The following is a 16,463-nucleotide window of genomic DNA, read 5'->3' as shown; positions in this document are numbered from 1 at the left end:
AGCCTTGAATGGGCTTTAGGTGCATGAGGTGAATTCTGGCAGCATTGACGTGGTAGTATACAGATTTTCAGGATTCAATTTTCGTGTTCTGCTTCCTTCATCAGCTCATCCATCCTCCTTATTAGTGGGGATGGGAACACCCTTTTCCAGCACCACAATTAAACAAAATGGCATGTCATGTTGTATGTCATATTCCTAATTTAAATAATTCCTAGTACCAAAAGAAGTAAATTATTTCCTTAATTTCTAAAGAGTGCTGGGAGAAAGTCATGGCACATGGGGGATCGTAGAACACCAACTCTTCATAGAGGCTAATCAATAGGGTATAACTTCTTGATCAAAATAATGCAAAAAATGTAGCATCTCAACCCAGACTAATCCAACTGGGTATAATTTCTTGATCAAAACACTGCAAAGATGTAGTCACTCTGTAGTACTAACTGTCCAGAATTTTTAAAGGGAGAAAGTAGGCGAATCATGTTTTGACGACCTCGTTTCATAGAATGATCCTTTGTGTTCTTTTGGGATCCCCATAAGGGGTCTCACATGGAGCTCCTCTATTTGGCAACACTCTCAATACACCAGCATTGAAGCCGGTCTTTCATGTGGCTATTGCTGGAGAACCAAGGCATGTATTCTAGTTACCTTGATTTTGTGCTAGTCCTCCCATGCAGTGGAAGAGCATAGAACCAAAAGAAGAATCTTGAACCAAATACATCACTCAAGTAGATCCAACTTCAATATGTGCAAAAGAATCAATCACAAAGTAACTCAGATCTGAGATGATACATAGCATGTGAGAAGTGCAGCGGTGTAGAGCAACAATGGAGAGGAAACAGCAAACACTCACACAGGAAGAACTGAAAACAAGAGAGCTAGGGAGACTTGCACAAGGATCTCAGGGAAAACTCCTCAACTGCCGGAGAAAACCTCTACCAAACCGAGGGAACAAGTGACTGCTGAGATGAGTAAATGGGGGTGAGAGGAGCCCTATATATAGCCCCCCCCCTGCCCTAAACTGGCCGACCAGGTGGACCGACCCAGGGAGGGCCAGCCCGACCTGCTGGTCGGTGGGACTGCATGGGGTTGGGGGCCCAACTGACCCCCAAACTGAGGCGCCACATAGGTGGCCTGGTGGCATCCCTAACCGGGGCCATAACAGGGCCCGGGGGTGGGCAGAACAGGCCCGTGACCCGAGACACCCCGTGACAGTCCCTCGTAGGTCCGGTCTTGGAAACGGGCATGGAGAAGGGTGCGAAACATGACAGCACCCCTCCGGACTCCCCTCCATTTGAGCATCATGCATGGGACTCCTCTCAACCTTTCCTGGGCGGGCAAACCCACAAACGTGGCCCTCACTCAACCTCACATGGGCGGGCGGACCCACAACCAAGGCCCTCTCTCTATGATACAGGAGATGGCCTCTAACACCCCCTCTCAGCTCCTGGATCATGGATCATCCTAAGGGAGTTGGAATGATTGCCAAGCAGCTATTGTGCCAAGGGCTTGGTGAAGAGGCCCGCCTTGTTGTCCTCCATCGTGCAGTACGTAAGTCGGTTCACATCATCGAGCACCTTCTCACGGATGTACTGGTAATGGATCTCAATATGCTCGGTATGAGCATGGAACACGAGGTTCTGAGCAAGGGCAATACAACTCCGATCGTCACTGTGAATAACTATTGGGGATGTCTGTGGGAATCCAATCTCTTCGAGCAACCACTAGAGCCAAACTGCCTCACAAGTAGTGGAACATGCAGCACGATACGCATCCTCGGTCGAAGACAAGGCTAGTGTGGCTTGCCTTTTACTACTCCAAGTGATAGCTGCTGAGCCGAGAGTAAAATAGAACCCAATGGTGGAACGACGAGTGTCTGAATCTCCTCCCTAGTCGGAATCACACCAACCTAAAAGCTGGATCTTGGAATGTTGCCTTGATTGATAGAACAACCCTGGATTGCGAGATCCTTGAAGATAGCGAAGGATCCACATACCAACGTCCCAATGGGTCTTCTTAGGTATCTGCATGAAGGAGTTGAGAAGACCAACATAGTAACGTAGATCCAATCGGGTATTAAGGAGCCGATCAGCTGGCAATATCTGCTTTCATCCACTGGATCACTGGGGTCATACTTGGACAATTTGGTACTGGGTCCATGGGTGAGGAAATGCCACGAGAGTGTGACATATGAAAAGCCTCCAAAAAGGTCCCGAGTATAACATTTTTGGGACACAAAATATCCTTTTGGACCCTGTGAAATCTCCAAACCTAGGAAGAAGTGTAGGAGACCGAGATCGTCATCTCAAAGGCTTGGGAAAGAGCTACCTTGGTCTCAGAAATATGAGCGGCATGACATCCTTTAATGAGCAAATCATCAACATACAACCCTTGATGGAAAATGTACAGATTGGGATCAGTCCGTGACCTGCGAAAATGCTTCCGAACAAAAACCTCATCAATTTTCAGGTTCCATGCTAGAGGAGCTTGCCTAAGCCCATATAAGGCCTTCGTAACTTGTAGACCATACCCGTTGAATTGGTAAACCCAGGCGGCTGCTCCACATAGATCTCCTCCTTTAGATCACCGTTGAGAAATGCAGATTTAACATCCATCTGATAAATGAGCCAGTGCTCATGAGCTGCAACTGCTAACGCTGTCTGAAGAGTGGCCATCCTGGCGGTCAATCCCTAGGCACTGTGAGTATTCCTTAGCCACAAGTTGGGCTTTGTGCTTATCCACAGTACCATTCGAGGCATACTTGGTCTTGTAGACCCATTTGACACCAATGATTGCTGAACGACACTTGGGGCGCGGTACTAACTCCCAAGTCCCATTCCCTGCTCAATGGAATCCAATTTAAGCTCCATGTCCTGCTTCCAATATGTCTGAGAGAGTGCTTCCGAACATTCGAAGGCTCCTTGTCTTTGAGGATGCGGGACATCAAGGATTAATTGACCTGAAGTGGAACTACCTCCATAACCTTTTCCTTATTCCGCTAGGATTGCCGGGGCCCATCCTCCTCTTGAAGCCATGAAGAAGGGATGTAGGTGACACCTGTGTCACGAAGGGTTTCAATCAACCAACGGGGTACTTTCTGAGAACCCGACCCGAAACTTTCCCCTACTGCCTAGGGAGGTGGGGAATCATCTGGATCAGTGGGAGATAATGGGGCTGCCACATGGGCAGCACATGAGCTGTCATGTGGACAGCACAAGAGACCTTGTGCAGGAGAGATAGCAGGGGCATGAAGCCTTGGATCTGACCTGGCAAGACGGAATTGCAGAGCAGGTGTACGGACTGCAGCAGGGCCCTATGAAGGGCGCGATGACATCAGCAGGGTGTATGGAACTGTACGGCGCTGGAGAAGGGCCTGGCAGAGGTGCAACATGACGGGGGTTACCAGCAGCCTGGTCAGCCAGGTATAGGGCTGGTAGGGCTGGTTCCAGCCAGCCTACCATGCCTAGAAGACCCTGCATATATAAGAGGGCATCAGCCCTTGAAGTGAGGGCCAAAAGACCTAGTTTTGTGGGCTAGGGGCCCTGGTTATGAGAGCCCTTTTAGGGCGGTTTTGCAGCAGCCTGGTCGGCCTGTTTGGGTCGGCCAGATTGAGGCTGCTGGTCGGTTTCTACAAGCGGCCCTTGAGGGCCTATAAAAGGAGAGGCTCTGGGCCTCATTCATTATCCAACTATCCAGCAAGAAAAGGAGCAGATAGGAGCAGCCGGAAGCCACTCCCTTGGGCCTCACACTGGGGGTGAAGGAGAGTGGAAGGTGTGCTGCAGACTGAGTTCCCTAGAGGCTGGACCTTGGCTGTCTTCTAGGGCAGCAAGGTGCTGTGATCATCATATCTTCTGGAGCAGCCATTCACAAGCAGGTTGGAGCAGTGGAACAGCTATCTTGGGGCCTACATTCAGGAGGACCAAGAGGACCTGTGTGTTGCAGACAAAGCTTGGTTGGGGCTGCCTACCTAGGCTGACATTCTAGGCAGCAAGGTTGATAAGAACACTCTAGAAAGAGAGTCTACATTTGCTCGAGGTGGAGCACGCGGTCTCAGAGATCTAGAAGTGCTTGACATTTAGTAGGAGAACCTTTTGGTATTGTATCCTGTCATATCCTGTCATACTTTGTGGACGGACGGAAATATATAGAGTTGCTTCTATATTTGTTTTTGAGCATTGTCTATTTACTGGCTTGCACATCTATGCACATAAGTTTAAGAAGTCTGTGATTCCACACCCCACACGCACACTGTGTGAGCTCCTGGGCATAACTATCAGTCTTCCACTGTGCGTACCCTCTGTTGGGTAATTTCTAACAACCATCACGTACTGTACCAGTCTGTACCACTTGATCGGTAGCCTTATCCCGAACTTCCACAAAGTGTTCATCAAACAATACTGTGGTACCAAGACGGCAAGTCTCATAAATAGACAATAAGTTGAATTCGAGAGAGGGAACAAACAGATTTCGAGAAGAGTGCATCCCTCCTTTTCCATTGGGAATGATGTTGATGACAGAGCTATTGCTGATACAGACATCCGCACCGGAGATCACAAAATCCCTTGGTGGCAGCCCTAACCGGGGCCATAACAGGGCCCGGGGTGGGCAGAACAGGCTTGTGCCCCCCCGTGACAGCCCCCCGTAGATCCGGGCCTGGAAATGGGCATGGGAGAGGGTGCGAAACATGACAGCATCCCTCTGGACCCCCCTCCATCTAAGCAGCATGCATGGGACGACTCTCAACCTCTCTTGGGTGGGCAAACCCACAAGCGTGGCCCTCACTCAACCTCACATGGGTGGGCAGACCCACAACCAAGGCCCTCTCTCTATGATACAAGAGATGACCTCTAACATAGTAGTAGGACAGCCAAAATAGCTCAAAGTTTGTTCCTCACAACACAGGTGAAAAATTCTGCAACAAAGTGCTGCATTTGGATGCTCAGTGGACACTCCCTTTGCCTGCCCTTAATCAACATCTCATTGCTCAGCTGCGTGCTCCCTTCTTGGCATGTTAGTGGCTTATCATCACAAGTGTGTGACAAGGGCCTTGTGCCCTGTATATATAAGTGAAGAGGGGCTTGGTGTGCATGGGGCTGCGAGTAGCCCTTATTCCAGACTGACCTGGCCGTACTGCTGACCTGCAGTCCTCAGAGTGAAAATGTGGTCTAGGGTAGAGTGCTATCTCCGGAATCCTGCCTGCCCTAGTGCCCGTTGCACCCGAGCCTCTGTGTGGCTGCTGAGCTCCCTCTCTAAGTTTGATTCATAAATGTTGGCCTGAGTCTGGCCGATCATGAGGGTACGGTAGTTCCCGGTCTCCATAGGGTCTTTGGCTTTGTGTATCGGTATAATAGTGGTAGTGCTCCAAGTAGGTGGGAAACCGTGGCTCACCGGCCTGGTTGAACATCTGTGCTAGGACTAGTGTTAGGACCTCCTGTCCATGTGCAAAGTGCTCGGTCCGTAGGCCCTCATGGTCTTGCGCTCTCCGATTGTGTAATTTGCGAAGTGCTGCTCGTACATTTTGTGTGGTCAACAAGTGGCAAGTAGGGAACATGCATACGTGTGCCACACATTTGGATCGATGATGGGAATAGGTGGCTTCCCCTCTGATAGAAATCCCCATCCAGTGGTCGGGTCTCCTCCTCGAAAAGATCGGACAATCTCGTCCATTCTATGTGTGAGGAAGGCCCGCCTCTTACGACGTGCCAATCGTCGAAAGATCCTTTGTGTCTTGGGTGGTGTCTGATGACCTAGAGCCCACTCTTGTTTTTTCAGGTGGGCTCTCCCCTCTCTGCACTCGTCATCGAACCAGGGGTTTTGGGACATCTTCCCATCTCGGACCCGCATGGGTCGGGTTGCGGGAAATGATCTGGTAGCAGCATCATGCAATACAGAGACAAGGGTGTAAGAGGCGCTAGCGAGGTCTACATCATCTCCAAGTAGAGCCGGGAGCCCGCTGGCTAAGTGACTCATGTACACTGGGTCAAGGACACGGTCAAAGTGGATCTCGATGTGTGTAGTTATGTGGGGGTCTCCCTGTGGTTGGCATAGTGGTAGAGATATGGAAGGCCAAGTATGAGTGGTCAGCTCCGAGTTGGGGGGGAGGTATGACAAAGTTGTGTGTCCGTGAGACAAAATCTAGTGGGCCTAGTAGATAGTATGGGGAATTCTCAATTCACTGTTAGCTACATCTAATAACGGATGTTAGCACCCTCCCCTAGGTGTTGACTTCATTTGTTAAGATGATATTTAAGGCATCATTTTTATCCTTGGGGTCATTTTACCACTAGGTCCACTAAAGGGACTGTGATAATGTGGTTGTTACTTCAAAATTAATACGTTTCATGGTTATAGGGGCCCTATGTTGAACAAAGGACCTCACATGTCTTTTGGACCATTCACTTAATTATACCCTTAAGAGTACATGGTCCTAGTCTTGGCACTTATGAGGAAATCGGCTATAGCAACAAAGCCTTGATTCCATTACTTGTCATGTAAGGACACCCACTACCATACCTCTCTGTGGACTTCGAGCAGATGTTGTCCATATCGTGTCACTTGTGGGGCATCTGCAGAGTCTCTCAGTATCCCGAGCTAGTTACATCTAGCTCTAGGACTATATATGGATCTCTGTTATCGATGAAGTCAAGCAGGCCAACTTGCTTATTTCCGGTCCGTGCATTGAAATCCCTCAATAGGAGGATGTCTCTCTGTCTTGAGAACTCTGTGATTGCATCTTGAATCGTCTCATATGGACTGTGTCCATTTGTAGTGATGTCTCGTGCATAGGATGACGTGTCTGGAGGGAAGTAACACACTACAATGAATATGGGTCAGGCATCTGGAAGCTGAACGCTCCTCTCTCCGGACCACGGATATAAGTGGTCTCATGTGTGACTTGAAAAGGAAGCCACCTCCCCAGAGCCTCGTACCCCATTCTCTCTCCTTAACTCCCTCCTGTGAGTTGACTCCCAGGTGTATCCTGTTACTTTGGGCAGCCCTCTCTCAGGGCTCTCATGTGTCTCACTATATGTCTCCGAGAGACCTCCCGGGTCAGACGATAGTGTGCCATTACAATTCCTTACTGCTATTTTCAGTCTTGTGTGTACACAGGTCCCCTGGGCCCAACACCGTCATAATTCCCCATCTTCTTTCTCTCCTCTGTCTACTCTTTCTCTGATGATCACTTTGCCATCTCTATAGTCGGCTCACTTTGCCATCTTTGTAGTCAGCCCACTTTCCTGCTTCTCTTGCTGCCATGACACGTACCATTCCCTCCCTCCTATGTTCCTGATGTAGGAGAGGGAGGTCATCATCCAAGTATATTTTGGTCCCTTTCAAAGTTGTTCTCATACTCATGAGGGCAGATCTATCCATGGCAGTCCGGAGTTTCAGCACTAAAGGCCTTGTGGGATTCTCCGCCTTGCCTACCCTCCAGGCTGTCTCACATGTGAGATTGACTCCCATCTTGGTGAACAAAATTTGGGCATTTGCCATTGGAGTATCTCCTACTGTCAAGCCTCTTACCAACACGTTCAGAGCTTTGCTGGTCCTCCTTTTCTCTTCCTCGAGAGCCTTAGAAATGAATTCTTTCTTAGGGGCTGCTCCTCCTTTTGAAACCACAGCTGTCTGGTTCTGTCGAAAGCTGATTAAGCAAATAGTTTGCAGGGGCTATTGCTTCTATCCAATACTGATTCGAAAGATGCTTCTCACTAAGAATTGATCTAGCACTGTCTGCTAAAGTACCATTCTTCCTCTCAGCTCTTGCATTCTGCTGAGGAGTATTTGCACATGTGAATTGTCTTCGAATGCCATGACTGCTGCAAAAGTTCATGAATGCTGAAGACATGTATTCACCTCCTCTATCTGATCTCATGACTTTGATCTTTTTGCCTATCTGGTTTTCTACCATGGCTTTGAATTCTTGAAATCTAGAAAACACTTCAGATTTCTCCTTCAAAAAGTAGACACAACAATGTCTATTGTAGTCGTCGAGTCATTGATGCTGCGGGTCTGGGCATAACCCCATACATCTGTATGTATCAAATCAAGGATACCTCATGCACAAGAGGTATTTCTACCGAAGTTGGTTCGTGCTTTAAGTTCCTCCATGCCTTTACACCCCCTTTTGAGGTCACTTGCGTGTCTCTTATTTGCTGTAGTTCAGTCCCTAATGCATGTACCTTGTCTTGGAGGCTGGTTCTCTCGGTTTCCCATCCTTCTTTCTCTTTTTCCCACTCTTCACGCTTTGCCTTTTCTTTCCTCCATTCCTTCATTATTTTTCCTCCTTGCTTCTTGAATTCATTGAGTGTCTTATCTACATGAGCCTTCTCAGCCTTTAAAGCCACATTGGTGGCCTTCAAACTGTCCGTCCTCTCAATTAGTGCAAGGCATATTTTGTTAGAGTCAGACCAATACCTCATTTGTAGCTTTGTGAGCTGTCCCTGATGATGACGGCCACCATGGCATTGTCTAGGGCTTGTTTGCCCCATGTGTCTTCTAAAAAGCCTTGTGTAGGCATCTTGCTTTGATGATGTCTTGGCCCCTTCTTGCAGTCTCAAGTCTCTTCACTTGGAGCCCATGTTTGTTGAACTGATTTTCCCCCCTTTTTATTTCTGTTAGCAGGTCCTTGTGCCCCTTGTCAAATGTGACATAATCTCACGGGGGCCCTTGGTGTAGGTACAACAGTTTGAGGGAGGGCCTGGAGTTCTTGGTGCAGACAACAGCAGCTCACGGGGGGGTCTGGAGCCCCTGGTGCAGGCAATAGGGCTCACGGGGGGGCCTGGAGTCCCTGGCGCAACGAGAGAAAGAAAGAAAGAAAGAAAGTTTATTAAAGTCTTCGGAAGACCGATGGGTCTATGAGACTGTGAGAAACCTGATACAATGAATTGTGGTAGTGGAGCTACTAAATGAGCATCCATACCAATGCAGAATGCACAAAATGTAAAATGACAGTACTAAATCCTAAGTATATCTCGACTATATATATATATCAATCTCAGCATCATCGTCAACATCATCATCGTCATCATGATGATGATCATCATCAACAGCAGTAGGACATCCGGATGGATGGGGCTGTGGAATTGGAGACATGAGATCAGCAATAGAGCGCTGTTGCCCCCCAAAGGGTGCAGTTGTGGTACGTCTCCTAGTCGTAGCTCTGCGTCTGACCAGGACTACTGTGACCCTCGTCGGTCGGGCTCCGACCCTAAAGAAGGAGGGGATGTCCCCAAGTATGATCTATGTGTCAACCCTCTGTTTGAGCTGTCGGGTCATAGGCTTCGGGTCACGGTCATGTCGAGGCCTTGCCTCATGGGGGTCTATGTGATCTGGCTGAAAGAACTCCGTGGTAGAGCTCTGAGAAGTATCAGTCGAGGAGGAAGTCTGCCACTGTCTCTCCGTTCTCGGAGTATCCTATCGCCGTGTCTGAGCACCTCATGAATGAAAGCAGCCAAACATCGCTGGTCGGGGTAGGAGAGGAAACAGGCCAAAACTCCATAACTATCTTTGAAGAGGCAGTAGAAACGCTCTCGGATCTCATAGTAGACAGGACACCTGAAGATGAAATGCTCCTCTGTCTCAACCTCTTGCATGTCACATAGTGTGCATATGCGCCTCTCCCTGGGTAACCGCTCCGCTCTTCCGCTCTCAATACGAAGTTTGTGTGAAGAGACCCGGAACTACCCAAGAGAGATCCTAAGTGAGTGGGGTAGGTGAATCTGCGATGAAACCCTCCGCTGTGATATGTAAGAAGTGATCTTTGTAGAAGCCCTCAGAGTAAAGATGTGATCTAGTGTAGAGTGCTGCCTCCTGAATCTTGCCTGCCCGTTGTCCCCGTGCCTTTGTATGACTGCTGATCTCCCTCTCTAGTACCGATCCATAAATCTTGGCCCGTGTGTGGCCAATCATGAGGGTGCGGTAGTTCCCAGTGTCCATGGGGTCTCCTGCCTTGAGAGAGAGAGAGAGAGAGAAGCAATGACATGTCTTAGGCCTAGTTGGACGTCTTTTACTATTGCTTCTAGTCCTGAGTAGCAGATGTCCTGCTTTGGACAGCTATGAATGTACATTGTTCTGAATGAAAAAAGAGCGTGTGTGTGTGAGAGAGAGAGAGAGAGAAAGAAAGAAAGAAAGAAAGAAAGTTTATTAAAGTCTTTGGAAGACGGATGGGTCTATGAGACTGTGAAAAACCTGATACAATGAGCTGTGGTAGTGGAGCTACTAAACGAGCATCCACACCAATGCAGAATGCAAAAAATAAAATAGATGACAGCTTGTTGAGGTCAAAAACAAATTTCAGGGGAAAGTAATGGGGCATCTCTTAACCTTGAGGAATATGGATAAGTAAAGTTTATGGGACAGCCTTGGCTCTTTCCAGAGGAGATTGGTTCCAATCTTACCGCACTTACCACAACATTTAGTCATAGCTTTTGAAAAGAAGACAGTGCGTATATCTTCCACAACATTGGGGTCAACTAGAAATCGTTACTGTTTGTGTATATAAGTAGGTCCTACTGGCAGATGGTCTCTTGCATCTGTTACTAGACTAGGTTGACTAGAGTTTGCTACTGTGGGCATACATCTGAGAGGTTTACATCATTAAATGGTGCTCTCTGATTCAGAATGTATGAAGACATTGCAGATATGCAACCCAGATAATGTGCACAGGAAACTCATATTTTAAGAGAGACATCAGTAGCAAGAACTAGGTACAATAGAATTGGGGCTGATTTTCCGACAAAATGAAGCTAAGAATGCCAAAAATATGGCTAGAGCTCCTAAAAATAAGTGATTGGCTTAACTTGAAGTTGAGATTTTGATACAAGTCATTATCTTAAGGAGCAGAACGTGCTTTTTTAAAGAGTTCAAGGTAAAGTTCTTGACTATGATGGGTAAATGTTAATCTTTGAAGTAATTGACGTAGAGTGTAGAGGTGAAGAGCCGTGTTCATATAAAACCTGCAAACTATGTAGAATGAAACTGCAAAATTTCAAGTCTAGTGGATAGTTTTATTTTTTCCATTTCAAGAATTCGTGAAACCTGTTATGTTAAAGTTATAATTTGGCTTAAAAACTTGGAAAGTTTTAGGAAAAATGTAGGTGGTGGAAAGTTGTAGGTTTCTCTATTTACAACGTAAAACTTCTCTGTGAACACTGGTAAAGTGGTAAATCAAGGAGTCGATGAGGAAACTTTCCCTAAAAATCGTCAAATATCCTAGTAACTTACGAAAGTTATTTCCTCTTCTTTTGCTCACACTCAAAAGAGAATTTTTTCTATCTTAAGTGGTGCGTTGCCCTATCATCTAGATTTAGATGCTCATCTGGGGGAGACTAAAATGAAATCGTTCAGTATTCACAAGCATGTAGCTTGAATGAAGATATTTTGGACTGCTAACCATCGTCATGGTTGAGTCTGCCGTTCACCTCTGGAGTGCCGATAGAATCTCTGTGCGAAGACTTTGTATAAATGGATGCTCAAGTATGTGTGGGTGTGTGGATTTGTATGTGTGAGAGCATATATTTATACTATGGTCTGCACCCACTGTCGAGCGTTGATGACACTAGGGGGAATGTCATAGTCATGATTTTCAACCCTATGAGTGACTATCATGCGGTTGAAACTGCACTATGTTGTGGGATGAGTTTGGGCATGTTCCTAGATCATCCAGATATATTATTTTAATATATGTGCTCTTACAGGCAATAACCACTTTGTTGGGGAAATGCAGTACTAAGTCCGAAGTACAACATAGTCATATCCCGACTATATATATCAATCTCAGCTAGCTCTTTGTCTTGTACTCCACTGTGTCGTGGAGCTGACTCATATGTATAGAAGTCTGTGACGCGTAGCTGCGCCCGGTCATCCTCTTTGTCTTGTGGTCTAGCCGCCTTTCGCTGCTGTGATCCGTTGCAGTAGTGTCTCCCGTGCTGGTGCATCTCCATCAGATTGAGCCCAACACAGACCTGGTCATGGAAATGGATCAGTCGTGATAGTGGACCGAAGCCACTCCCCTCTGGGTAGAGAGAGTGGTAGCGTCCCCGTATCTCATAATAGGTTGGACAAATACAGAAAAAATGCTCTTCTGTCTCAACTGCCTCCAGTGTACATAGCATTGGAGATGGAGGAGATCTAACCGTGTGATACGGTTGATCTCATCTCGTGGGATCAACTCAAGAGCGCGTCCATGTTGTATTGAAAGGGAGGGAGGTCTGTCCATTTGGATACCATGCCTGGCAAGCCAGGTGGATACGTGCATACCATGTGTTTGCCCCACCCTTTGCTAGTTGTTTGGATGACTCCAGGGGCAACCTTAGAAGTCTTCAGTGAGGTAAGTCCCGAACCATGTGGATGAAAGTCACTTCTGAAAGATGCCATCAACCTGGAGAGGTGTCATGGCGAACTCTGCCTATACTATCTCATGTTTGACTAAAGACTTACACCGAATTATCTTGGACCCTATGTGCACATGTAGCCGCTTAAATTTCCTCCACCTGCCTTCGGGAGATCGCATTTTCAGAAGGGCATTGCATACTTGGCAGTCAGTTGCACTTGCGTATTGAAAAGCCAGCCCTTCGTCGGTGGCTCTTGGAAGTGTGCCTGGAAGCATTGTCGCTCTAGCCAAGCCAAAGCACTTCGCCCCCGTGTGTCGTGCCTGGGCTGCATGGGTCATTGTGAAGAGGGGTCTTGTGAAGATTGCTCCCAAACACGTGTAGGACTGTACTATCTCCATTGGCTCGCCACGATAAGTGAAGCTGAGTCAGCGGAGCACTGCGTGTGAGGTGTTGAAGACCATAACCTTGGCCTTCCCAAGGTTGATTGTCAGGTCTCTCTCTTTGCAAAACACCTCTAGGGCCTCCAGATGTCTCTGCAGCCCTTCTGCCAAAGATGATATACGGACTATGTCATTAGCGTATAGCAGTATCTGTATCATGAGTTCTCGGCCAGTATTGATCCCTCGCCTCTTAGGCTGTCTATGAAGGATGTGATCTCATCAATGTAAAGTCGAAAGAGACTCAGTGAGAGGGGGCAACCTTGCTTCACCCTGAACCCGTTCTTGACCCAATCCGACAGACCACCTAGGGCACGAACTCTGCCTATGATTGACTCATATAGGCTCATCGTCTTTGGAATCTGCATCTCCTGTAGTCTCCTGATCATGTGGGATCGTGGGACTGTGTCACAGGCCTTCCGAAAGTCTACGAAGCATGTGTAGACTTTCTGGTGTGTCTGGACCTCGCCTCCTTAATGATAGCCCTCAGAGTAAATATGTGATCTAGTGTAGAGTGCTGCCTCCTGAATCTTGCCTGTCCGTTGTCCTCGTGCCTATGTATGACTGCTGATCTCCCTCTCTAGTACCGATCATAAATCTTGGCCAGTGTGTGGCCAATCATGATGGTGCGGTAGTTCCCAGTGTCCGTGGGGTCTCCTACCTTGAGAGAGAGAGAGAGAGAAGCAATGAAATGCCTTAGGCCTAGTTGGACGTCTTTTATTACTGCTTCTAGTCCTGAGTAGCAGATGTCTTGCTTTGGACAGCTATGAATGTACATTTTTTTGAATGAAAAAAGAGAGAGTGTGTGTGAGAGAGAGAAAGAGAAAGAAAGAAAGAAAGAAAGAAAGTTTATTAAAGTCTTCGGAAGACCGATGGGTCTATGAGACAGTGAAAAACCTGATACAATGAGCTGTGGTAGTGGAGCTACTAAACGAGCATCCACACCAATGCAGAATGCAAAAAATGCAAAATGGCAGTACTAAGTCCTAAGTACAACATAGTCAACATAGTCATATTTTGACTATATATATCAATCTGAGCATCATCGTCGGCATCATCATAACCATCGTCATCATCATCGTCCTCATCAACAGGACATCAGGATGGATGAGGCTGTGGAAGTGGAGGCATGAGGTCAGCAATAGAACGTTGTCGCCCCCTCAAGGGTGCAGTCCTGGTATGTCTCCTGGTCGTAGCTCTGCGTCTAACCAAGGCCATTGTGACCCCCGTCGGTCGGGCTCCGACCCTAAACAAGGAGGGGATGTCCCAAAGTGTGATTTGTGAGTCAACCCTCTGTCTGAGTTGTCAGATCACAGGCTCCGGGTCACGGTCATGTCGAGGTCTCGCCTCGTGGGGGTCTATGTGATCTGGCTGAAAGAACTCCGTGATAGAGCTCTGAGAGGTATGAGTCGAGGGAGAAGTATGCTCATGTTTCCGTGCTCGGAGTATCCTATCGCGGCTTCTGAGCATCTCATGAATGAAATCAGCCAAGCATAGCTGCTTTAGGTAGGAGAGGACACGGGTTAACATCCCATAACTATCTCTAAAGAGACAGTAGAAACGCCCTTGGATCTCATAGTAAACAAGACACCTGAAGATCAAATGCTCCTGTGTCTCAACCTCTTGCATGTCACATAGTGTGCATATGCGCCTCTCTTTGGGTAACCGCTTCGCTCTGCCGCTCTTCATAGGAAGTCTGTGTGAAGAGACTCGGAACCGCCCACTAGAGATCCTCAACGAGTGGGGTAGGTGAATTTGCGTGTATCCCGGTGGATCAATGAAACCCTCCGCTGTGATATGTAAGAAGTGATCTCTATAGAAGCCAGCTTCACTGGAATATCACTCTGACCCAACCAGGTCCGGACTGTGTGTAGCTATAGTAGATCCTCACGGATAACTTGGTTGACCTCGTGTGATAGGAGGGGAGAAAAGGGAGCATCCATGCTGTATTGGAAAGGAGGCAGTCTGTCCATGTGGAGTCCGAGTCCTGCAAACCATCTCTCTGTGCGTGCATACCAGCACCTCTCGTCCCCCCCTTTTGCAAGTGCCATAGAAGATGACACTGCTAGCCATGGTATCCTGCTACGCCCGGATGTGTAATCCCCATACTCCCTGACTCGTACAGATACGTGATGACCTGAAATGCAGCATCTAGCTATAATGGGGGTGACCCAAACTCCGCCTGAATGATTTGGTGAGGGAGGTATGGCTTACCACGGATAATCCGTGATAACATGAGAACCTATAGCCGCTCCACCCTGGCCCACTCTGTATCCAACATGTCTTGCCCCTAGCATGGACTGCCATACATCGCTGTAGCGTGGACCAAGGAGTCAAAAAGCAACCCTTTGGTTCGTGGATCCTGAAAATGAGAGCGGAAGCATTGTCTCTCTAGTCTACCCAATGAATCATATCCTCTGCTCAGGCGCGGCGTATGATGAAACTACCTCATCAGGGGACCCATCAAATGTGAAATGGTCATCGCGCATGACGACTCAAGATGTATTGAAGATCATAATCTTGGTTTTACCAGACTCACAAAAGGATTGTAGTGCATCCAGGTGTCTGGAGCCCCTGTGCTGAGGAAGGCAAGAGAGCCACGTCATCTGCATAAAGTAATATCCAGATCAGTGTGCCTGCGAGAGAGCAGCCTACCCCACCTTGTGCCTGCATCACTGTCTCGAGCTCGTCGATGTAGAGGCCAAACAAGGTAGGTGATAATGGGCACCCTTGTTTGATCCCAATAGTGCTCATGATCTCGTCTGTCCATCCAGATCTTGTCCGGACTCTGCTTGAAACCCGCTCATAAAGTGTCATGACAGCCCAAATGATCTTTTGGTCATAACCTAGATCTTGTAGGCGTCGTATGAGGCCGGGCTCTGGGAACAGTGTCAAATGCCTTGTGGAAATCCACAAAGCAACAGTAAACCCTCTACTTTCGTGCCCTCGCCTCCTCGATGATACATCTGAGCACGAGAATGTCCCCAACTAGGAGGACTTCCCCGCGGCTAGAGAAGTAAACGATGGACTGATAAAGGGCAGCAAATGGGGATGTCTCATCCTTCCCTTGAATATCTCTGGCAAAGCGGGAGGTCTCGGGAGGAAAGTAGCAAACTGCGATAAACAAATCTTGGCTATGCATGTGTCGGATCCGAATCCAGAGAAACCTGGAGTGTGGATCTCTCTGCTCCACTGAGATGGTTCCCAAAAGTGTATATCTGTAGAGGACTGCAACTCCTCCTGATCCTCGAACCCCTCCTGTATCCCTCGTCTCATCTCTGTAGGCAGACTCCCATGTATACCCGCTGATTGCTGGTAGTGGGCGCTTTGGACTCTGATGTGTCTCTGTGTAAAAAAGTATGTCGTGACCTATATAGGATTTCGAGAAGTTCCTTGGTTGTGATTATAAGGTACCATTACAGTTCTAGATGGTATTGGATAGGGTTTCGGATGTCTGGGTCTCATAGACACCGCCCCCCTATGTAGGAGGAGAGGTGGGTGCCGGACGTGGGCCTGTAAGTAGTCGTCCATCTCGTCCTACTGCCCACTTCCCCTCTTTGCGGGCCTGATCCCGCTGCTGCAACAGGAAATGCTGCTCCTCAATCTGTAGTGGATTGAGGTCCTCATCCATGGATATCGCTGGCTGGTCTCGTAAGGTTGACCTACGACATAAAGTCAAAAGTCGTGCCTGGGCGTC

General features: G+C 47.9%; 1 protein-coding gene across 1 annotated transcript in view; it reads left to right on the top strand.

Annotated features, from left to right (window-relative positions):
• The window catches only part of LOC147901497 (endoribonuclease Dicer homolog 3a-like), a 111,001-nt gene that overhangs the window by 25,033 nt on the left and 69,505 nt on the right, over positions 1–16,463 (top strand). The window lies entirely within an intron of this gene.

This window comes from Dipteris shenzhenensis, chromosome 5, assembly GCF_047967505.1.
Source record: "Dipteris shenzhenensis isolate YYH24624 ecotype China chromosome 5, Dip_SZ_1.0, whole genome shotgun sequence".
NCBI classification, from domain to species: domain Eukaryota; kingdom Viridiplantae; phylum Streptophyta; class Polypodiopsida; order Gleicheniales; family Dipteridaceae; genus Dipteris; species Dipteris shenzhenensis.
This window is presented reverse-complemented; position numbering and strand designations above follow the sequence as displayed.